Raw genomic sequence first — 24,626 nt, 5'->3', positions numbered from 1 at the left:
AGACGGAACTGGAGAGGGCCGTTGCCGATGCCAAGGACGCTCGCTCTGCGATGAGAGCTATGAAGGAGGAGCTGTGTCAGGCCGGAGAGATCGCGGCTGGAAAGCCCTTTATGCCGCGGAGGAAGTTCTGTGATCCTAAACATGCTCCGTTAGACCGGATGTTGAGTACGGAGGACACCTATCTGGATCTGGCAGCGAGTGCCGCAGATGCGGCTGAACACTTCCGAGATCAAGAAGATCGCGAAGTGGAAAAGCTCTTTTGGTCGCAGTTCCACAATCCGGAGCGTCCATTGTCAATAGCTGATCGTTTGGCCGAATGGGCCGAGCTAAATAGGTTGTCTGGACTCGCCATGAAGTATGTCATGAGTCATCTGTGGCCACAGAGGCCAGAGCCGAAAAGTTATTTCAACTTGGTGCAGCAGTTCCTTGGTGCGGCGCCACATATCAATGCGATGAAGAGGTCAGCGTGCATAGAGGGTGTGCGGATGGCTCTCGCCCGTGTCAAGACATACTGGGCGGAAATGGAGGCCACCGCTGTTGCATCCCCAGACTCGGATGGAAGCCGAGTACCTGTCGAGCACTATTTTCAGGAAGTTCTACAAGGCGCTCGTTTAATAGAGATGCAGTGCTCGAAGGATACTATATTCGAATAGCATATATTATTGTAAAACAATATTTTTATAAATGGCAGAAGCTTTTTATACTTGTGCCTGCAAGTATTATAATACCTCCTGTGCGGCCATTTAACATATATGTATATATAATCTGAAATATGGCAGTCGTCGGCTTCAGCCCCCACACACATGATGCGGGGGTGTTCGCAGAAGGCGCATTTTCACACTTGATCCAATGTCTTGGTCCTACAAAGGAGGTGATAGCGCAGCGAACTAGGTAATCGGACTATGATGCTTTATCACTTTCACTTAGCCATAGGAGTTTGACAGTGAGGCTACTTATATAGCCCCTGGTGGCGCCTGCGCTCGCCCGAACTCGGGGCGCATATGTGCCTGGCCGGGAAGTGGCCCTTCATTAATGCGGAGGAATCCTAAAGATTCCGGTAAGTCATCGAGTGGTTGACCTGTATCACGCTATATCATGACAGTCAGTTTTCGGCTTTCTCTACCGAGGTGCTCGCCTGGCCGAACCGAGGCACAATCGCAGTAGTTCTCCTGGTGCCGTCTTAGCCGATAGAGCGGAACGTAAGGTAGCAAAACACAGGAGCCGGGCAAACCCAACATTTGACCAAAGACATGATTCAGAGCTGATGCATATAAGGCCAAACTCGCGACGCCGAACACTCCCTAAGGTATTCGGTCTTTATGAGGGCGGGCGAGATAACACCCTTAGTAATAAGCCCCTAGTGTCCAGGTACGCGCAAAACTCTGACGTGGCCACATGCCAAAACGCCAGCCTCATCCTTGGTTATACCAAGAAACCAGGGGATGTGTATCAACAAGAGACAGTAAAAAAGGTTTACGCAGGGTCTTAATCTGAAAAGAATCCTTGGAATGGGTCCCTGCTGCATGTCTGCGCTTGTGCCTCCGTTGTGCCGTATCCTGGACGGGCATAGCACTGTGTTCACCTGTAAAAGAGAGGAACTTAGTTGAAGAAAGATCGTGCCGAACATGAGTTATACTTAATAAACAAAGTATAAATCGAAATGGGTAAAATTGAGCTTTATTGTCTCTTGTTTGATATGCGCGGAGCCCCTAGTACGGGGGTATATGGCTATTAAGCCTTTATCAATTGTATGTTTATGCCGGACTCGTCTAGCCGTGTCCGTGGTCTTGACGACCTGTTTAGGTGCTTTGGCTGGTGAAGCCTCTTTATTGTGGGGCTGTCAAGGCAGCCGCACTGTCTTCCGCGCGAGAGGAACACTCAATGTTTTCCCTTTAATGAGATGATGCCTCGTGGACCGGGCATCTTAAGCGTGAGAGATGCATAATGGGGTATTGCGTTAAAGCGGGCGAAAGATTCGCGTCCCAGCAGTGCTTGATAGCTACTTGAGAATGGGGAGATGTGGAAAGTTAGCTGTTCGCGACGGAAGTTATCGGGGGAGCCGAACATAACTTCTAGCCGGAGAGAACCCATGCAACAGGCATCCGGGCCTGGCGTTACCCCTTGAAAGGAGGTTTTGCTATGGAGAATTTTTGTTGGGTCTATCTCCATGTTACGGATTGTGTCCTAGTATATCAGGTTTAGACCACTGCCGCCGTCCATCAGGACATTTGTAAAGTGGAGTCCGCTGATTATTGGATCTAATACCAAGGCAGTCCAGCCTGTGTTCCAGATACTTCTAGAGTAATCCTGATGGTCGAAGGTGATCGGTTTTAACAACCATTGGCGAGACTCCTTTGGGATAGGCCATATGGCGCGTATCTCTGTTGGCGCCATTCTGTTCGTCACGTGAAGTAAGTTTACTGTTTTGACTTCTTGTGGGAAATCCTTTTGTTTCCTGGTGCTCTGCTTGTGGGGTTCAACATCGTCCTCACTTGGTGTGTCGAGCCCCTTGTGTTCGGCGTTAAGTTAGCCGGCTTGCGTGAAAACCCAACAATCTCTGTGGGTATGGTTCGCAGGCTTCCCGGGAGTACTGTGTATTTGACATATCTTGTCCAAGATTTTGTTTGAGTTGGATAGCTCGTCCCTGGTATCCTTGAGGGGCGGCTTTCTCTGATTCTGCCGCGAGCTTTCGAATCCGGCGTTGACCGCCGTGCTCTTTGGGCTATTTCGCTTATTCTGGCGCAGGTCCTTGCTGCGTCGGGGTTTTCTGTTTCCATCCCTAACTTCGGATATACTTGGGTCACTGGTGCTACATCTTGCCAACCAGCTGTTCTCTCCTGCGCAAAAGCGGGTCATGAGGCTTGTTAATGCGGCCATTGTTCTTGGCTTTTCTTGGCCGAGGTGTCTAGCGAGCCATTCGTCTCAAACGTTATGCTTAAAAGCTGCTAGGGCTTCGGCGTCCGGTGTAGGATCAAGAAGTAGATGTGTCTAGAGGGGGGTGATTAGACACTTAATGCTAAAGTTGCTAGTTTTTTAAGCTTTTTCGGTTTAAGTGGAGTTTAGGCACAATTTCAACACACACAATACATATCAAGCAAGCATGCAAAGAGTATATGAGCAGCGGAATGTAAAGCATGCAACTTGCAAGAATGTAAAGGGAAGGGTTTGGAGAAATCAAACGCAATTGGAGACACGGATGTTTTTCCCGTGGTTCGGATAGGTGGTGCTATCCTACATCCACGTTGATGGAGACTTCAACCCACAAAGGGTAACGGTTGCGCGAGTCCACACAGGGCTCCACCCAAGTTTAATGGTTGCGTGAGTCCACACAGGGCTCCACCCACGAAGGGTCCACGAAGAAGCAACCACCCACAAAGGGTCCACGAAGAAGCAACCTTGTCTATCCCACCATGGCCATCACACACACAGGACTTGCCTCACTAGCGGTAGATCTTCACGAAGTAGGCGATCTCCTTGCCCTTACAAACTCCTTGGTTCAGCTCCACAATCTTGTCGGAGGCTCCCAAGTGACACCTAGCCAATCTAGGAGACACCACTCTCCAAGAAGTAACAAATGGTGTGTAGGTAATGAACTCCTTGCTCTTGTGCTTCAAATGATAGTCTCCCCAACATTCAACTCTCTCTCATAGGATTTGGATTTGGTGGAAAGAAGATTTGAGTGGAAAGCAACTTGGGAAGGCTAGAGATCAAGATTCATATGGTAGGAATGGAATGTCTTGGTCTCAACACATGAGTAGGTGGTTCTCTCTCAGAACATATGAGTTGGAATGGTGTATGTGTTCTGATGGCTCTCTCTCCGAATGAAGAGGAGGTGGAGGGGTATATATAGCCTCCACACAAAATCCAACCGTTACACACAGTTTTCCAATCTCGGTGGGACCGAATCATCGAACTCGGTCGGACCGAAAATGTAAAGCTAGTGACCGTTCGGGATTTCGGTGGGACCAACTGGATCAACTCGGTGGGACCGATGTGCTAGGGTTAGGGTAAATCCAAAACTCGGTTTGACCGATTACTCAAACTCGGTGGGACCGATTTGGGTAATAAGTGAAACTGAGATTTGGTCAAGCAAACTCGGTGGGACCGATTGCATATCTTGGTGGGACCGATAATATTGCAATGGGTAACAGAGAGTTTGCAAGCCCATCTCGGTGAGACCGAGATCCCATCGGTGAGACCGAACTGATTAGGGTTTCGCAGTGGCTTATGACAAGTGAAAATCGGTGGCGCCGGATAGGAAGAGTCGGTAGGACCGAGTTTGGCTTAGGGTTTGGTCATATGTGGAAGTGGGAAAGTAGCTGAGGGTTTTGGAGCATATCATTAAGCACATGAAGCAAGAGGCTCATTAAGCAACACCTCATCCCTCCTTGATAGTATTGGCTTTTCCTATGGACTCAATGTGATCTTGGATCACTAAAATGTAAAATGAAGAGTCTTGAGCTTGAAGCTTTAGCCAATCCTTTGTCCTTAGCATCTTGAAGGAGTTCCCACAACCTTTAGTCCATGCCACTCCATTGTTTGAACTTATCTGAAACATGCTAGATCGAAATGTTAGTCCAACAAGAGATATGTTGTCATCAATTATCAAAACCACCTAGGGAGCACTTGTGCTTTCAATCTTCCCATTTTTGGTAATTGATGGCAACATACATCAAAGCTTTAGATAAAGATATAAAGAACAGCAAGTAAAGCTTTGGAAGAACATGTAACAAGCATAGGCTCCCCCTACATGTATGCACTCATGTAAATATGAAATAGAGAGGTATGTGAGAGCATAACCATGACAGAGTAGGCAAAGTGTTACATGCATCTTGGCCATATGCATCAGAGCAAAAGATTATCAAGGAAAATACCTTCATGCTCATGAGTCCTTCTTGCAAACAGTATGTACATAAGCAAGAACTCCTCATACTCATGATTTTGATGGATATACTTACCTTGTGGTCTTGAGTTGGTTTAGGATGGAATGAACCTACACAACAAGGTTAGATAACACAGGTACATCCACTAGCCAGAGCAAACAAAAGAAGCCACAAGAATACCAAGACTGGGATGACATGTAGAGAGTGAGTACAAGGTACCACATAGAATTCAACATGTCCCCAAGAATAAAGATATGCAATGAATTTGACTGATTTCTTTCCCTTAGGTGTCTTGCTCCCCCTAAATCTGACATGGGATATTGGGAGAAGATAGGAAACAGAAAATCAGAGCTGAAGGATATGAGTGCATATGAACATGTCTTTCCCCCAAAAAGACATGTGGCATCTCTCCTCTTGAACATCAAGCATCAGGGATCCTTGAGTATTCTTTCCCCCTTAGAGATTTCTTTCTCCCCCTTAATATATGGGATCCTTTAGTATTCTCTCCCTGATGATAAGCTTTGATGTGATCTCTCTCTCCCCCTTTGACATCAATTTCCAAGAAGGGCTTTCTGGAATCCGTCGTATAGGTTTGGTCCTTGAGATTCAGCACAAAGCAGAGGTTAAAACTGTGATGCTTGTAGAGGACAGGATTCATTTAGTGGAGCTGGATCAGAAGAAATGTAGAACAAGTGGCAATCTTGTTTTTATGATTGCAAAGTCGGTGGCACCGAGTGGCACATTTCGGTGGTACCGAAAGGATTCGGTTGGACCGAAAATGGCAAGTCGGTGAAACCGAGTTTACAAAGAAAAACACTTGTCACCTCAGCTCACTAGACATGTAGGATCTCACAAAGATTTGCAATGAATTTCCTGAAGGATTTGCAAGGAATTAAGTGCATAAAATGCAGAACAAAAACAAAGAGAAAAGAGTGAAAGTTTCTAGATGAAGTTTTTTTTATTGAAAAAGAAAGAAACAAATATGCAAGGGACAAATGCAATGACTCAGAAAAGAACACAAGAGAACTTCATCTAGAATTGGGCGGTGACATAGTCACCTATGTTAGAGTATATTGACTTAGGAGTCAAGTGAGAACACTTGATCATAGGTCATACTCATCGTTTAAGCTCAAAATGGGGTTACCATTTTTCGTTTAAGCATCTTGATGTATTCACATCTTGTTGAGTTGTTTTGACTCATGTCTTGGAGTAAAGCTTCTCTAAGATGGAATAACATACCTTGGATGGTGGTGTGGTTCTTGCTCATGTAGTTGAATCTTGTGTGGGTGCTCAAGGTTGATGTAGCTCATCAAGAGTTGGGAGCATCACTCGGAGTTTGAGTTCATCTACCTACATGGGTTAGTTCTTGCAAGGAAGAGCACTTGTGTATCCAAAAATGACAATCATGAAGCTCAATCATAGAATTTGTCAAAGGATATGTTTGTATGGTTTTGTGCTTCCTTGTCTTCAACCACCATTGTGTAGAGTCTTGGTGATGTAGAGATTGCTCAAGGTGTGAGTGAGTCGCAATCTCATGGAATTAGATTCAACCAAGTACCTACATGGGTTAGACAACATGCAAGGTGCAAATATATCCAAGACATAAGATAGTTATCATAAGAGATATATCATGGATTAGTCATAAGCTCATGTCTTGCATGTATGCAATGGAGTTTCTACTCCAAGTTCGAAGCATCAATGATGTTCAATTCTCCTCTCAACCTGCAAAACACTTTCTCATCAAGTGGTTTAGTGAATATATCCGCTAATTGCTTATCGGTGCGAACATGCTTAAGATTGATGTCACCCTTAGCAACATGATCTCGAATGAAATGATGACGAACTTCAATATGCTTAGTTCGAGAATGTTGTACAGGGTTATGACCTATTTTGATAGCACTTTCATTGTCACAAAGCAGTGGAACATGTTTCACATAAATCCCATAATCTTTAAGAGTTTGGGTCATCCAAAGTAATTGAGCACAACATGAACCAGCGGCAATGTATTCCGCTTCGGCGGTGGATAAGGATACTGAGTTTTGTTTCTTGGAAGACCAAGACACAAGAGATCTACCAAGAAATTGACAAGTACCCGAAGTGGACTTTCTATCAACCTTGTCTCCGGCATAAAACGAGTCAGAATAGCCAACAAGATCAAAAGAAGACCTCTTAGGATACCAAATGCCAAAATTTGGTGTATGGATTAAATATCTCACTATCCTTTTCACAGCCTTAAGATGACAATCTTTAGGAGCAGCTTGATATCGTGCACACATGCACACACTTAGCATAATATCGGGACGTGAAGCACATAGGTATAAAAGTGAACCAATCATAGAGCGATAAACCTTTTGATCAACCGGTTCACCATCTTTGGTCAAATCATTATGTCCACTAGTAGGCATGGGCGTAAACATACCTTTGCATTCTTGCATATTGATCTTCTTGAATAAGTCCTTGGTGTACTTTTTTTGAGATACAAATGTACCTTCCTTAGTTTGCTTGATTTGCAAACCGAGAAAGAATTTGAGTTCACTCATCATAGACATCTCAAACTTCTCTGACATTAGCTTTCCAAACTTTTCACTAAAGAGAGGGTTAGTTGAACCAAATATGATATCATCAACATAAATTTGGCATACAAATAGTTCTCCATTAACCCTTTTAGTAAAAAGAGTAGAATCAATTTTACCAATTTCAAAACCACTTGTAGTAAGGAACTTGGTCAAGAATTTATACCATGCTCTAGGAGCTTGTTTAAGACCATAAAGAGCTTTGTGAAGTTTGTAAACATGATTTGGTTTCTTAGGATTGATAAAGCCGGGAGGTTGTTTGACATAAACTTCCTCCTCTATTTCACCATTTAGAAAAGCACTTTTAATGTCCATTTGGTACAAGGTGATATTATGGTGATTAGCATAGGCAAGTAAGATGCGAATGGACTCAAGTCTAGCAACGGGAGCATACGTCTCACCATAGTCCATACCTTCGACTTGTGTGTACCCTTGGGCGACGAGACGTGCTTTGTTGCGAACCACTTGTCCATCTTCATCTTGCTTGTTGCGAAACACCCATTTGGTACCAATGATGTTGTGGTTGTTGTCGGGCTTCTCAACCAATGTCCAAACTTGGTTTCTCTCAAAATTATGTAGCTCTTCATGCATATCGTTTATCCAATCCGGATCTTCCAATGCTTCTTCAACCTTCATAGTTTCAATGCTAGAGATGAATGAATAGTTTTCACAAAAGATAGCTAAACGAGTTTTTGAGCGAGTGATTCTCCCGGTTTGTATATCATTGAGGATTTTCCCGACGGGATGATCTTTGGCAATCCTTGCTCGAACTCGTGAGAGCTTTTGCTTGGGTCTTCGTTGAACATCTTCTTCATCTTGTTCTTCTTCTTGGCCTTCTTCATTGTTGACATCGTCGTTCTCTTGTCGTGGTGGAGAAGGAGGTTGTTGATGTTCGTCTTGACGTATTTCCTCGTTTTCTTCATCTTGGTGTGTCCCACTTGTGGATGCTTCCGTGTCGATTCTTGGTTCACCTTGTCGTGAAGTAGAAGCTTCCACTTGGACGGATGAAGTACTCTCCTTCACCTCCGTTGGACGAATTTTGCCAATGGACAAGTCTTGAATTGCTTCTGAAGGGTCTTTGTTTCCTACATCAATTGGCAATTGCTCTACTTGCGAGCCATTAGATTCATCAAACTTCACATCTACCGTCTCTTCAACCTTTCGGGTGAAATTGTTGTAGACACGGTAAGTGTGAGAGTTTGAGCCATAACCAAGTAGAAAACCTTCATGAGATTTAGGAGAAAACTTTGAATGATGATGCTTATCAAGAATGTAGCACTTTGAGCCGAATACTCGAAAGTATCCAACTTGAGGCTTGTTACCGGTGAGGAGCTCGTATGCCGTCTTGCCGAGTAGCTTGTGAAGATATAAGCGATTTGTTGCGTGACAAGCTGTCTCAACCGCTTCTGCCCAAAAGTGCTTTGGCGTCTTGTATTCATCAAGCATCGTTCTTGCCATTTCGATGAGCGTCCGGTTCTTCCTCTCAACAACTCCATTTTGTTGAGGTGTGTACGTAGCCGAGAACCCGTGTGAAATCCCTTCTTTGTCAAGAAAGGTGTCCACATTTGTGTTCTTGAACTCCGTTCCGTTGTCACTCCGAACCTTCTTGATCTTCACATCAAACTGATTTTGGGCCTTCCTAGCAAAGTTTCTGAAGATCTTCTGGACCTGCGACTTGTCATTAAGAAAGAACACCCACGTAAATCTTGAAAAGTCATCAACTATAACTAGACCAAAAGAATTTCCACCGAGACTCTTGTAGGCGTTGGGACCAAAAAGATCCATGTGAAGTAGCTCGAGTGGCCTCCTTGTGGTCATGATGTTCTTCACGGGATGTCTTCCTCCAACCTGTTTACCTGCTTGACAAGCACTGCAAAGTCTATCCTTATCAAATATGACATCGTTAACTCCAAGGATATGATTTCCTTTAATAAGCTTGTCAAGGTTTCTCATGCCAACGTGACCTAGTCGTCTATGCCACAACCAACCTTTTGAGGATTTAGCAACAAAGCAAGTTTTAGGTTGTGCCTTTTTAGAGAAATCGACAATGTAAAGATCTCCTCTACGCATACCCGTAAAGACCATTTTATGATTGTCTCGACGAAATACTTGGCAATCTACCTCAGTAAATAGGACATTCAAACCGAAATCAGCAAGTCTAGATACTGAAAGTAAGTTGTAGCCCAGAGATTCAATGAGCATGACATTTTGAATGGAACTATCATGTGAGATGGCCACCTTACCAAGGCCAACCACTTTACCCTTTGAATTATCACCAAAGGTGACATATTTTCGAGGGCCGTCATTTTCAGCAAGCTCACGAAACATCTCTTCATCTCCGGTCATATGATCAGTACATCCACTATCAAGAACCCATTCCTTTCCTCCTGATTCATATCCCCGAAGATTTGCCATAAGACCAAAAGGTCTCATTGCTTCATCAAGATCGAAGTCACTGTCATCATCATCATAATATTCATGTTCATCATGATCTTGTGACTCATCATTTCCTAGAGAGGGTAATTCATTAGATAAACGACCATCAAAGTGGTTACTTTTATGAATTCTTATAGCTTTGAATATGATATCATTAATGATTCCAACATCTCCTTTAGCATGCTTAAGATTGGCAAGTTCAAAAAGACATTTACCAAAACTAGGATCACTAGAGTTCATCTTACTCAAGGCAATAGATTTATGGAGAATTTCATCCAAAGTTTTCAAGGAATAATCGGGAAATCGTTCCTCAAGAAATTTCCATATGGTATAGGCACAATTGTGAGTAGGCAAACTAGCAATCAAATTTTTGGGCAATCCTCTAATGATGAGCTCAATAGTTCTAAGATTGCGAATCATGTCAATATCTTCATCTAGGGTAGGATGCAAAGGATCAATATGAGGTGCACAAGGGCTAGCAATATACTTGTTCAAATGATATTGATTGAAGATTACAAGCATCTCATTTTTCCAATCATGGAAATACTGTCCATCAAGAATAGGCACTCTATGTCTAAGACTCCCTAATGTAGACACATCCATCTTCCTCCAATGGTGATTAAACCAAGGCAATGGAGACCAAAGCTCAGATACCACTTGTAGGATCAAGAAGTAGATGTGTCTAGAGGGGGGTGATTAGACACTTAATGCTAAAGTTGCTAGTTTTTTAAGCTTTTTCGGTGAAAGTGGAGTTTAGGCACAATTTCAACACACACAATACATATCAAGCAAGCATGCAAAGAGTATATGAGCAGCGGAATGTAAAGCATGCAACTTGCAAGAATGTAAAGGGAAGGGTTTGGAGAAATCAAACGCAATTGGACACACGGATGTTTTTCCCGTGGTTCGGATAGGTGGTGCTATCCTACATCCACGTTGATGGAGACTTCAACCCACAAAGGGTAACGGTTGCGCGAGTCCACACAGGGCTCCACCCAAGGGTAATGGTTGCGCGAGTCCACACAGGGCTCCACCCACGAAGGGTACACGAAGAAGCAACCACCCACAAAGGGTCCACGAAGAAGCAACCTTGTCTATCCCACCATGGCAACCGCCCACACAGGACTTGCCTCACTAGCGGTAGATCTTCACGAAGTAGGAGATCTCCTTGCCCTTACAAACTCCTTGGTTCAACTCCACAATCTTGTCGGAGGCTCCCAAGTGGCACCTAGCCAATCTAGGAGACACCACTCTGCAAGAAGTAACAAATGGTGTGTAGGTAATGAACTCCTTGCTCTTGTGCTTCAAATGATAGTCTCCCCAACACTCAACTCTCTCTCATAGGATTTGGATTTGGTGGAAAGAAGATTTGAGTGGAAAGCAACTTGGGAAGGCTAGAGATCAAGATTCATATGGTAGGAATGGAATGTCTTGGTTTCAACACATGAGTAGGTGGTTCTCTCTCAGAACATATGAGTTGGAATGGTGTATGTGTTCTGATGTCTCTCTCTCCGAATGAAGAGGAGGTGGAGGGGTATATATAGCCTCCACACAAAATCCAACTGTTACACACAGTTTTCCAATCTCGGTGGGACCGAATCAGCGAACTCGGTCGGACCGAAAATGTAAACCTAGTGACCGTTAGGGATTTCTGTGGGACCGACTGGATCAACTCGGTGGGACCGATGTGCTAGGGTTAGGGTAAATCCAAAACTCGGTTTGACCGATTACTCAAACTCGGTGGGACCGATTTGGGTAATAAGTGAAACTGAGATTTGGCCAAGCAAACTCGGTGGAACCGATTGCATATCTCGGTGGGACCGAGAATATTGCAATGGGTAACAGAGAGTTTGCAAGCCCATCTCGGTGAGACCGAGATCCCATCGGTGAGACCGAACTGATTAGGGTTTGGCAGTGGCTTATGACAAGTGGAACTCGGTGGCGCCGGATAGGAAGAATCGGTAGGACCGAGTTTGGCTTAGGGTTTAGGTCATATGTGGAAGTGGGAAAGTAGCTGAGGGTTTTGGAGCATATCACTAAGCACATGAAGCAAGAGGCTCATTAAGTAGCACCTCATCCCTCCTTAGTAGTATTGGCTTTTCCTAAAGACTCAATGTGATCTTGGATCACTAAAATGTAAAATGAGGAATCTTGAGCTTGAAGCTTTAGCCAATCCTTTGTCCTTAGCATCTTGAAGGAGTTCCCACAACCTTTAGTCCATGCCACTCCATTGTTGAACTTATCTGAAACATGCTAGATCGAAATGTTAGTCCAACAAGAGATATGTTGTCATCAATTATCAAAACCACCTAGGGAGCACTTGTGCTTTCATCCGGGCAGTCGACTATCTGATTCTTTTTAGTAAGAAATCTGTTCTAGAATTTCTGGGCTGACTCTCCGGGCTATTGAGTTATGTGACTGAGATCATCTGGATCCAGAGGGCGGACATAGGTCCCTTGAAAATTTGCCCGGAAAGAATCCTCAAGCTCTTCCCAACTTCCAATGGTGTTTTCGGGAAGGCTTTTGAGCCAATGCTGGGCTGGCCCTTTAAGTTTGAGGGGTAAGTATTTTATGGCATGGAGGTCATCTCCTCTGGCCATGTGTATGTGGAGGATATAATCCTTGATCCAGACCCCAGGGTCTGTTGTTCCGTCGTACGCCTCTATGTTTACGGGCTTGAATCCCGCTGGAAATTCATGGTCCAGCACCTCATCGGTGAAACATAGGGGGTGTGCGGCACCCCTGTATTTGGGTGTGCCGTGATGTTCAGATATTTGTTGTGTTGCATTGCTTACTAGAGCTTGCTTTCTTGGCCCGTAGATAGATCTGGCTGGGCCATCTTTTTGATGCGGATCCTTTGGTGGATCGCATGCCGGCTTGTGTGCGGCACCGCTTGCCGCTCCATGCTGGCCATGCGGTCGTCTATCTGACCGGGTGGCTTTCCTATTTTTTGACCGCGGGGGCTCTAAGGCATCCTCGTCAAATTCAGGCAGTAGCTTTTGCTTTGGATAGCTTTTTGTGCGGCGACTGCTGCCATATTTGTCTGCGGTGTTGCGAACTTTGCTCCATCTGATTCTGAATGCATCTTCCACAGTTTTGAGCTTCCGCTTCTGCTTTTTCAGGCTATGTGCAGTGGCGACGAGCCTTTTGTGGAGGTTCTTCTGCTGCATGAGTTTATCCGACGTAAGGTCGTCCGGATTGTTGTTTTCGCTGGGGATGGGGTGTTCGGTTTGTTTATCCAAGTTGACCTGTTCGGACGTTTGCTTGAAGGCATGTTTGTCATCCACCGGCTCGTCCTGCTCTATGGCTGGGTCTGCATGGCTGCTGTCTCTGTCGAGGCGGGGCTTGGAGCGGCGCTTACATCGCTGCTTTGATTGCTTTTCGAGTGAACGATCCCTCGTTGCATCCCTGTGTTCCTCGTCGTCGCTTCCTTTGGGTGTGTCCACCATGTATACATCACGAGATGAGGTGGCTGTCCAGTGCCTTATAGGCGTTGGTTTATGTTCATCTCCTACATCGTCGTCCATACCGTCGATGTCTTCGGAGTCGAAGTCGAGCACGTCGTTTAGATTATCGAGAGTGGCTACGAAGTGGGTGGTGGGTGGGCATCGAATTTCTTCGTCGTCCATATCCCAATCCTGCCGGTAATAGTCCGGCCAGGACTCTCCTGACAAAGAGAGTGACCTGAGTGAATACAGAATGTCGCCGAAGGGCGAGTGCTGAAAGATGTCTGCGGCGGTGAACTCCATGATCGGTGCCCAATCGGATTCGATCGGTAGGGGCGTGGGGGGCTCGGAGTCCGGCACCTTGGAGTCACGGGCTTCGTAGAGGACAAGGCTGGTGTTCGGCTTGATCGCCATAGAGATTGCAGCCCCGAGGCGGTGTCTAACCACCCATCCTCGATTGGTGTGATCGCCTCCGAGCTAGGGGTCGGAGCGGACACAGGTGCGGCCTCCAGGGCACTGTTCGGCGGCAGAGCTTGATCATGCCCATCGTGACAGAGCGGCACGCTCGGCTGTGGCTCGAATCCGTCGATGATCAAGTCTCCGCGGATGTCGGCCGTGTAGTTCAAACTTCCAAATCTGACCTGATGGCCAGGGGCGTAGCTTTCGATCTGCTCCAGATGACCAAGCGAATTGGCCCGTAGTGCAAAGTCGCCGAATACGAAGATCTGTCCGGGGAGAAAAGTCTCACCCTGGATCGCATCGCTGTTGATGATCGGAGAAGCCATCGGGCCTAAAAGTGACGACACAGAGGAACTCTCAATGAAAGCACTAATGTCGGTGTCAAAACCGGCGGATCTCGGGTAGGGGGTCCCGAACTGTGCGTCTAGGCGGATGGTAACAGGAGACCGGGGACACGATGTTTACCCAGGTTTGGGACCTCTCGATGGAGGTAAAACCCTATGTCCTGCTTGATTAATATTGATGATATGGGTAGTACAAGAGTAGATCTACCACGAGATCAAGGAGGCTAAACCCTAGAAGCTAGCCTATGGTATGATTGTTGTTCGTCCTACGGACTAAATCCCTCCGGTTTATATAGACACTGGAGAGGGCTAGGGTTACACACAGTCAGTTACAATGGTAGGAGATCTACATATCCGTACCGCCAAGCTTGCCTTCCACGCCAAGGAAAGTCCCTTCCGGACACGGGGCGAAGTCTTCAATCTTGTATCTTCATAGTCCAGGAGTCCGGCCGAAGGTATAGTCCGGCTATCCGGACACCCCCTAATCCAGGACTCCCTCAGGCTTGCCGGTCATCGGGCAAGTCCACCAAAGTCCACACTTTTTCTCATACATGGATCCTATCTCAGATTTCAGGGCCTCAAGCCATTTATCGGAATCTGGGCTCATCATCGCTTCCTCATAGTTCGTAGGTTTTGTCATGGTCTTGTAACATGACTTCCAGAACAAGATTAGCGTACCACTCTAGTGCGGAATTGAAGGAAATATGCCCTAGAGGCAATAATAAAGTTATTATTTATTTCCTTATATCATGATAAATGTTTATTATTCATGCTAGAATTGTATTAACCGGAAACATAATACATGTGTGAATACATAGACAAACAGAGTGTCACTAGTATGCCTCTACTTGACTAGCTCGTTAATCAAAGATGGTTATGTTTCCTAACCATGGACAAAGAGTTGTTATTTGATTAATGGGATCACATCATTAGGTGAATGATCTGATTGACATGACCCATTCCATTAGCTTAGCACCCGATCGTTTAGTATGTTCCTATTGCTTTCTTCATGACTTATACATGTTCCTATGACTATGAGATTATGCAACTCCCGTTTGCCAGAGGAACACTTTGTGTGCTACCAAACGTCACAACGTAACTGGGTGATTATAAAGGTGCTCTACAGGTGTCTCCAAAGGTACATGTTGGGTTGGCGTATTTCGAGATTAGGATTTGTCACTCCGATTGTCGGAGAGGTATCTCTGGGCCCTCCCGGTAATGCACATAACATAAGCCTTGCAAGCATTGCAACTAATGAGTTAGTTGTGAGATGATGTATTATGGAACGAGTAAAGAGACTTTCTGGTAACGAGATTGAACTAGGTATTGAGATACCGACGATTGAATCTCGGGCAAGTAACATACCGATGACAAAGGGAACAACGTATGTTGTTATGCGGTCTGACGATAAAGATATTCGTAGAATATGTAGGAACCAATATGAGCATCCAGGTTCCGCTATTGGTTATTGACCGGAGACGTGTCTCGGTCATGTCTACATTGTTCTCGAACCATAGGGTCCGCACGCTTAATGTTACGATGATAGTTTCATTATGAGTTTATGTATTTTGATGTACCGAAGGTTGTTCGGAGTCCCAGATGTGATCATGGACATGACGAGGAGTCTCGAAATGGTCGAGACATAAAGATTGATATATTGGAAGCCTATATTTGGATATCGGAATTGTTCCGGGTGAAATCGGGATTTTACCGGAGTACCGGGGGGTTACCGGAACCCCCCCCCCCCCCCGAGGGTTATTGGGCCTACATGGGCCCTAAGGGAGAAGAGGAAAGGAGGCAAGAGGTGGACGCGCGCCCCTCCCCTCCCTAGTCCGAATAGGGCAAGGAGAGGGGGGCGACGCCCCCCTTTCCTTTCCCTCTTCCTCCTCTTTCCCACTTCTTCTCCAACTAGGAAAGAAGGGAGTCCTACTCCCGGTGGGAGTAGGACTCCCCCTTGGCGCGCCCTCCTGGGCCGGCCGCCCCCTCCCCTTGGCTCCTTTATATACGGGGCAAGGGGGCACCCTAGGACACATAAGTTGATCTTCGTGATCATTCCTTAACCGTGTGCGGTGCCCCCCTCCACCATATTCCACCTCGGTCATATTGTAGCGGTGCTTAGGAGAAGCCCTGCGACGGTTGAACATCAAGATCGTCACCACGCCGTCATGCTAACGGAACTCCTCCCCGAAGCTTTGCTGGATCGGAGCCCGGGGAACGTCATCGAGCTGAACGTGTGCCAAGAACTCGGCGATATCAGAGCCAGGTTTTATGGTTTGATGTTATATGCACGAGTAGAACACAAGTGAGTTGTGGGCGATATAAGTCATTCTGCTTACCAGCATGTCATACTTTAGTTCGGCGGTATTGTTGGATGAAGCGGCCCGGACCGACATTACGCGTACGCTTACGCGAGACTGGTTCTACCGTCGTGCTTTGCACACAGGTGGCTGGCGGGTGTCAGTTTCTCCAACTTTAGTTGAACCGAGTGTGGCTACGCCCGGTCCTTGCGAAGGTTAAAACAACACCAACTTGACAAACTATCGTTGTGGTTTTGATGCGTAGGTAAGATTGGTTCTTGCTTAAGCCCGTAGCAGCCACGTAAAACTTGCAATAAACAAAGTAGAGGACGTCTAACTTGTTTTTGCAGGGCATGTTGTGATGTGATATGGTCAAGGCATGATGCTAATTTTATTGTATGAGATGATCATGTTTTGTAACCATGTTATCGGCAACTGGCAGGAGCCATAGGTTGTCGCTTTATTGTAAGCAATGCAATCGCCCTGTAATGCTTTACTTTATCACTAAGCGGTAGCGATAGTCGTAGAAGCATAAGATTGGCGAGACAACAATGATGCTACGATGGAGATCAAGGTGTCGCGCCGGTGACGATGGTGATCATGACGGTGCTTCAGAGATGGAGATCACAACCACAAGATGATGATGGCCATATCATATCACTTATATTGATTGCATGTGATGTTTATCTTTTATGCATCTTATCTTGCTTTGATTGACGGTAGCATTATAAGATGATCTCTCACTAAATTTCAAGATAAAAAGTGTTCTCCCTGAGTATGCACCGTTGCCAAAGTTCGTCGTGCCCAGACACCACGTGATGCTCGGGTGTGATAAGCTCTACGTCCATCTACAACGGGTGCAAGCCAGTTTTGCACACGCAGAATACTCAGGTTAAACTTGACGAGCCTAGCATATGCAGATATGGCCTCGGAACACTGAGACCAAAAGGTCGAGCGTGAATCATATAGTAGATATGATCAACATAGCGATGTTCACCATTGAAAACTACTCCATTTCACGTGATGATCGGTTATGGTTTAGTTGATTTGGATCACGTGATCACTTAGACGATTAGAGGGATGTCTATCTAAGTGGGAGTTCTTAAGTAATATGATTAATTGAACTTAAATTTATCATGAACTTAGTCCCTAATAGTATCTTGCTTGTTTATGTTGATTGTAGATAGATGGCCCGTGCTGTTGTTCCGTTGAATTTTAATGCGTTCCTTGAGAAAGCAAAGTTGAAAGACGATGGTAGCAATTACACGGACTGGGTCCGTAACTTGAGGATTATCCTCATTGCTGCACAGAAGAGTTACGTCCTGGAAGCACCGCTGGGTGCCAGGCCTGCTGCTGATGCAACTGACGACGTTAAGAACGTCTGGCAGAGCAAAGCTGATGACTACTCGATAGTTCAATGTGCCATGCTTTACGGCTTAGAAACGGGACTTCAACGACATTTTGAACATCATGGGGCATATGAGATGTTCCAGGAGTTGAAGTTAATATTCCAGTAGAATGCCCGGATTGAGAGATATGAAGTCTCCAATAAATTCTATAGCTGCAAGATGGAGGAGAATAGTTCTGTCAGTGAGCATATACTCAAGATGTCTGGGTATTGTAATCACTTGATTCAACTTGGAGTTAATCTTCCGGATGATAGCGTCATTGACAGAATTCTCCAATCACTTCCACCAAGCTACAAGAGCTTCGTGATGAACTATAATATGCAAGGGATGGATAAGACAATTCCCGAGCTCTTCGCAATGCTAAAGGCTGCGGAGGTAGAAATCAAGAAGGAGCATCAAGTGTTGATGGTCAACAAGACCACTAGTTTCAAGAAAAAGGGCAAAGGGAAGAAGAAGGGGAACTTCAAGAAGAACAGCAAGCAAGTTGCTGCTCAGGAGAAGAAACCCAAGTCTAGACCTAAGCCTGAAACTGAGTGCTTCTACTTCAAGCAGACTGGTCATTGGAAGCGGAACTGCCCCAAGTATATGGTGGATAAGAAGGATGGCAAGGTGAACAAAGGTATATGTGATATACATGTTATTGATGTGTACCTTACTAGAGCTCGCAGTAGCACCTGGGTATTTGATACTGGTTCTGTTGCTAATATTTGCAACTCGAAACAGGGACTACGGATTAAGCGAACACTGGCAAAGGACAAGGTGACGATGCGCGTTGGAAATGGTTCCAAAGTCGGTGTGATCGCGGTCGGCACGCTACCTCTACATCTACCTTCGGGATTAGTATTAGACCTAAATAATTGTTATTTGGTGCCAGCGTTGAGCATGAACATAATATCTGGATCTTGTTTGATGCGAGACGGTTATTCATTTAAATCAGAGAATAATGGTTGTTCTATTTATATGAGTAATATCTTTTATGGTCATGCACCCTTGAAGAGTGGTCTATTTTTGATGAATCTCGATAGTGGTGATACACATATTCATAATGTTGAAACCAAAAGATGTAGAGTTGATAATGATAGTGCAACTTATTTGTGGCACTGCCGTTTAGGTCATATCGGTGTAAAGCGCATGAAGAAACTCCATACTGATGGACTTTTGGAACCACTTGATTATGAATCACTTGGTACTTGCGAACCGTACCTCTTGGGCAAGATGACTAAAACGCCATTCTCCGGTACTATGGAGAGAGCAACAGATTTGTTGGAAATCATACATACAGATGTATGTGGTCTGATGAATGTTGAGGCTCGTGGCGGATATCGTTATTTTCTCACCTTCACAGATGATTTAAGCAGATATGGGTATATCTACTTAATGAAGCATAAGTCTGAAACAGTTGAAAAGTTCAAAGAATTTCAGAGTGAAGTTGAAAATCATCATAACAAGAAAATAAAGTTTCTACGATCTGATCATGGAGGAGAATATTTGAGTTACGAGTTTGGACTACATTTGAAACAATGCGGAATAGTTTCGCAGCTCACGCCACCCGGAACACCACAACGTAATGGTGTGTCCGAACATCGTATCGTACTTTACTTGATATGGTGTGATCTATGATGTCTCTTATAGATTTACCGCTATCGTTTTGGGGTTATGCAGAGACGGTCACATTCACGTTAAATAAGGGCACCATCAAAATCCGTTGAGACGACGCCTTATGAACTATGGTTTGGCAAGAAACCAAAGTTGTCGTTTCTTAAAGTTTGGGGCTGTGATGCTTATGTGAAAAAGCTTCAACCTGATAAGCTCAAACCCAAATCGGAGAAATGTGTCTTCATAGGATACCCAAAGGAGACTGTTGGGTACACCTTCTATCACAGATCCGAAGGCAAGACATTCGTTGCTAAAAATGGATCCTTTCTAGAGAAGGAGTTTCTCTCGAAAGAAGTGAGTGGGAGGAAAGTAGAACTTGATGAGGTAACTATACCTGCTCCCTTATTGGAAAGTAGTACATCACAGAAACCGGTTTCTGTGACATCTAAACCAATTAGTGAGGAAGTTCATGATGATGATCATAGAACTTCAGATCAAGTTGCTACTGAACCTCGTAGATCAAACAGAGTAAGATCCGCACCAGAGTGGTACGGTAATCCTGTTCTGGAAGTCATGCTACTAGATCATGATGAACCTACAAACTATGAAGAAGCGATGGTGAGCCCAGATTCCGCGAAATGGCTTGAAGCCATGAAATCTGAGATGGGATCCATGTATGAGAACAAAGTGTGGACTTTGGTTGACTTGCCCGATGATCGGCAAGCAATTGAGAATAAATGGATCTTCAAGAAGAAGACTGATGCTGACGGTAATGTTACTGTCTACAAAGTTCGACTTGTTGCAAAAGGTTTTCGACAAGTTCAAGGGATTGACTATGATGAGACCTTCTCACCCGTAGCGATGCTTAAGTCTGTCCGAATCATGTTAGCAATTGCCGCATTTTATGATTATGAAATTTGGCAAATGGATGTCAAAACTGCATTCCTGAATGGATTTCTGGAAGAAGAGTTGTATATGATGCAACCAGAAGGTTTTGTCAATCCAAAAGGAGCTAACAAAGTGTGCAAGCTCCAGCGATCCATTTATGGACTGGTGCAAGCCTCTCGGAGTTGGAATAAACGCTTTGATAGTGTGATCAAAGCATTTGGTTTTATACAGACTTTTGGAGAAGCCTGTATTTACAAGAAAGTGAGTGGGAGCTCTGTAGCATTTCTGATATTATATGTGGATGACATATTACTAATTGGAAATGATATAGAATTTCTGGATAGCATAAAGGGATACTTGAATAAGAGTTTTTCAATGAAAGACCTCGGTGAAGCTGCTTACATATTAGGCATTAAGATCTATAGAGATAGATGAAGACGCTTAATTGGACTTTCACAAAGCACATACCTTGACAAAGTTTTGAAGAAGTTCAAAATGGATCAAGCAAAGAAAGAGTTCTTGCTTGTGTTACAAGGTGTGAAGTTGAGTAAGACTCAATGCCCGACCACTGCAGAAGATAGAGAGAAAATGAAAGATGTTCCCTATGCTTCAGCCATAGGCTCTATCATGTATGCAATGCTATGTACCAGACCTGATGTGTGCCTTGCTATAAGTCTAGCAGGGAGGTACCAAAGTAATCTAGGAGTGGATCACTGGACAGTGGTCAAGAACATCCTGAAATACCTGAAAAGGACTAAGGATATGTTTCTCGTTTATGGAGGTGACAAAGAGCTCATCGTAAATGGTTACGTTGATGCAAGCTTTGACACTGATCCGGACAATTCTAAATCGCAAACCGGATACGTGTTTACATTAAACGGTGGAGCTGTCAGTTGGTGCAGTTCTAAACAAAGCGTCATGGTGGGATCTACGTGTGAAGCGGAATACATAGCTGCTTTTGGAAGCAGCAAATGAAGGAGTCTGGATGAAGGAGTTCATATACGATCTAGGTGTCATACCTAGTGCATCCGGTCCAATGAAAATCTTTTGTGACAATACTGGTGCAATTGCCTTGGCAAAGGAATCCAGATTTCACAAGAGAACCAAGCACATCAAGAGACGCTTCAATTCCACCCGGGATCTAGTCCAGGTGGGAGACATAGAGATTTGCAAGATACATACGGATCTGAATGTAGCAGACCCGTTGACTAAGCCTCTTCCACGAGCAAAACATGATCAACACCAAGGCTCCATGATTGTTAGAATCATTACTATGTAATCTAGATTATTGACTCTAGTGCAAGTGGGAGACTGAAGGAAATATGCCCTAGAGGAAGTAATAAAGTTATTATTTATTTCCTTATATCATGATAAATGTTTATTATTCATGCTAGAATTGTATTAACCGGAAACATAATACATGTGTGAATACATAGACAAACAGAGTGTGACTAGTATGCCTCTACTTGACTAGCTCGTTAATCAAAGATGGTTATGTTTCCTAACCATGGACAAAGAGTTGTTATTTGATTAACGGGATCACATCATTAGCTGAATGATCTGATTGACATGACCCATTCCATTAGCTTAGCACCCGATCGTTTAGGATGTTGCTATTGCTTTCTTCATGACTTATACATGTTCCTATGACTATGAGATTATGCAACTCCCGTTTGCCAGAGGAACACTTTGTGTGCTACCAAACGTCCCAACATAACTGGGTGATTATAAAGGTTCTCTACAGGTGTCTCCAAAGGTACATGTTGGGTTGGCGTATTTCGAGATAAGGATTTGTCACTCCGATTGTCGGAGAGGTATCTCAGGTCCCTCTCGGTAATGCACATAACATAAGCCTTGCAAGCATTGCAACTAATGAGTTAGTTGTGAGATGATGTATTACGGAACGTGTAAAGAGACTTGCCAGTAACGATATTGAACTAGGTATTGAGATACCGACGATCGAATCTCGGGCAAGTAACATACCGATGACAAAGGGAACAACATATGTTGTTATGCGGTTTGACCGATAAAGATCTTCGTAGAATATGTAGGAACCAATATGAGCATCTAGGTTCCGCTATTGCTTATTGACCGGAGACGTGTCTTGGTCATGTCTATATTGTTCTCGAATCGTAGGGTCCGCACGCTTAACGTTACGATGACAGTTTCATTATGAGTTTATGTATTTTGATGTACCGAAGGTTGTTCGGAGTCCCAGATGTGATCATGGACATGACGAGGAGTCTCGAAATGGTCGAGAAATAAAGATCAATATATTTGAAGCCTATATTTGGATATCGGAATCGTTCCGGGTGAAATCGGGATTTTACCGGAGTACCGGGGGGTTACCGGAACCCCCCGGGGGTTATTGGGCCTACATGGGCCCTAAGGGAGAAGAGGGAAGGAGGCAAGAGGTGGCCGCGCGCCCCTGCCCTCCCTAGTCCGAATAGGACAAGGAGAGGGGGGCGGCGCCGCCCTTTCCTTTCCCTCTTCCTCCTCTTTCCCACTTCTTCTCCAACTAGGAAAGAAGGGAGTCCTACTCCCGATGGGAGTAGGACTCCCCCTTGGCACGCCCTCCTTGGCCGGCCGCCCCCTCCCCTTGGCTCCTTTATATACGGGGGCAAGGGGGTACCCTAGGACACACAAGTTGATCTTCATGATCGTTCCTTAGCCGTGTGCGGTGCCCCCCTCCACCATATTCCACCTCGGTCATATTGTAGCGGTGCTTAGGAGAAGCCCTGCAACGGTTGAACATCAAGATCGTCACCACGCCGTCGTGCTGACGGAACTCCTCCCCGAAGCTTTGCTGGATCGGAGCCCGGGGAACGTCATCGAGCTGAACGTGTGCCAAGAAGTCGGAGGTGCCGGAGTAACGGTGCTTGGATCGGTTGAACCGGGAAGACGTACGACTACTTCCTCTACGTTGCGTCAACGCTTCCGCTTTGGTCTATGAGGGTACGTAGACAACACTCTCCCCTCTCGTTTCTATGCATCACCATGATCTTGCGTGTGCGTAGGAATTTTTTTTGAAATTACTACGTTCCCCAACAGGAATGTGATCTGGTTGACCTATGAGGTTCGATAGTAACTTGATCTGAATTTTTCATGGTCATTATCATTAGCTTCGTTTCTAGTTGGTGTAGGCATCACTGGAACTGATTTCAGTGAGGATCTACTCTCCAATTCGAGAGAAGGTACAATTACCTCATCAAGTTCTACTTTCCTCCCACTCACTTCTTTCGAGAGAAACTCCTTCTCTAGAAAGGATCCATTCTTAGCAACGAAGATCTTGCCTTCGGATCTGTGATAGAAGGTATACCCAATAGTTTCTATTGGGTATCCTATGAAGACACACTTCTCTGATTTGGGTTTGAGCTTATCAGGCTGAAGCTTTTTCACATAAGCATCGCAACCCCAAACTTTAAGAAATGACAGCTTAGGTTGCTTGCCAAACCATAGTTCATACGGTGTTGTCTCAACAGATTTAGATGGTGCCCTCTTTAACATGAATGCAGCTGTCTCTAATGCATAACCCCAAAATGATAGTGGTAAATTGGTAAGAGACATCATAGATTGCACCATATCTAATAAAGTACGGTTACGACATTCGGACACACCATTACGCTGTGGTGTTCTAGGTGGCGTGAGTTGTGAATCTATTCCACATTGTTTTAAATGAAGGCCAAACTCGTAACTCAAATATTCGCCTCCGCGATTAGATCGTAGAAACTTTGTTTTCTTGTTATGATGATTCTCCACTTCACTCAGAAATTCTTTGAACTTTTTCAAATGTTTCTGGCATTTCGTTAAGTAGATATACCCATATCCACTCAAATCATCTGTGAAGGTTAGAAAATAACGATACCCGCCACGGGCCTCAACACTCATCGGACCGCATACATCAGTATTTATTTTTTCCAATAATTCAGTGGCTCGCTCCATTGTTCTGGCGAACAGAATCTTAGTCATCTTGCCCATGAGGCATGGTTCGCAATCATCAAATGATTCATAGTCAAGTGATTCCAAAAGTACATCCGCATGGAGTTTCTTCATGCGCTTTACACCAATATGACCTAAACGACAGTGCCACAAGTATGTTGCACTATCATTATCAACTTTGCATATTTTGGCATCAATATTATGAATATGTGTATCACTATAATCGAAATTCTATAAACCATTTATATTAAGTGTATGACCATAGAAGGTTTTATTCATGTAAAAAGAACAACAATCATGCTTTGACTTAAATGAATAACCGTATTGCAATAAACATGATCCAATCATATTCATGC

Source organism: Triticum urartu, chromosome 4 (genome assembly GCF_003073215.2).
Source record: "Triticum urartu cultivar G1812 chromosome 4, Tu2.1, whole genome shotgun sequence".
NCBI classification, from domain to species: Eukaryota; Viridiplantae; Streptophyta; class Magnoliopsida; order Poales; family Poaceae; genus Triticum; species Triticum urartu.
Note: the sequence above shows the minus strand (reverse complement) of the source record.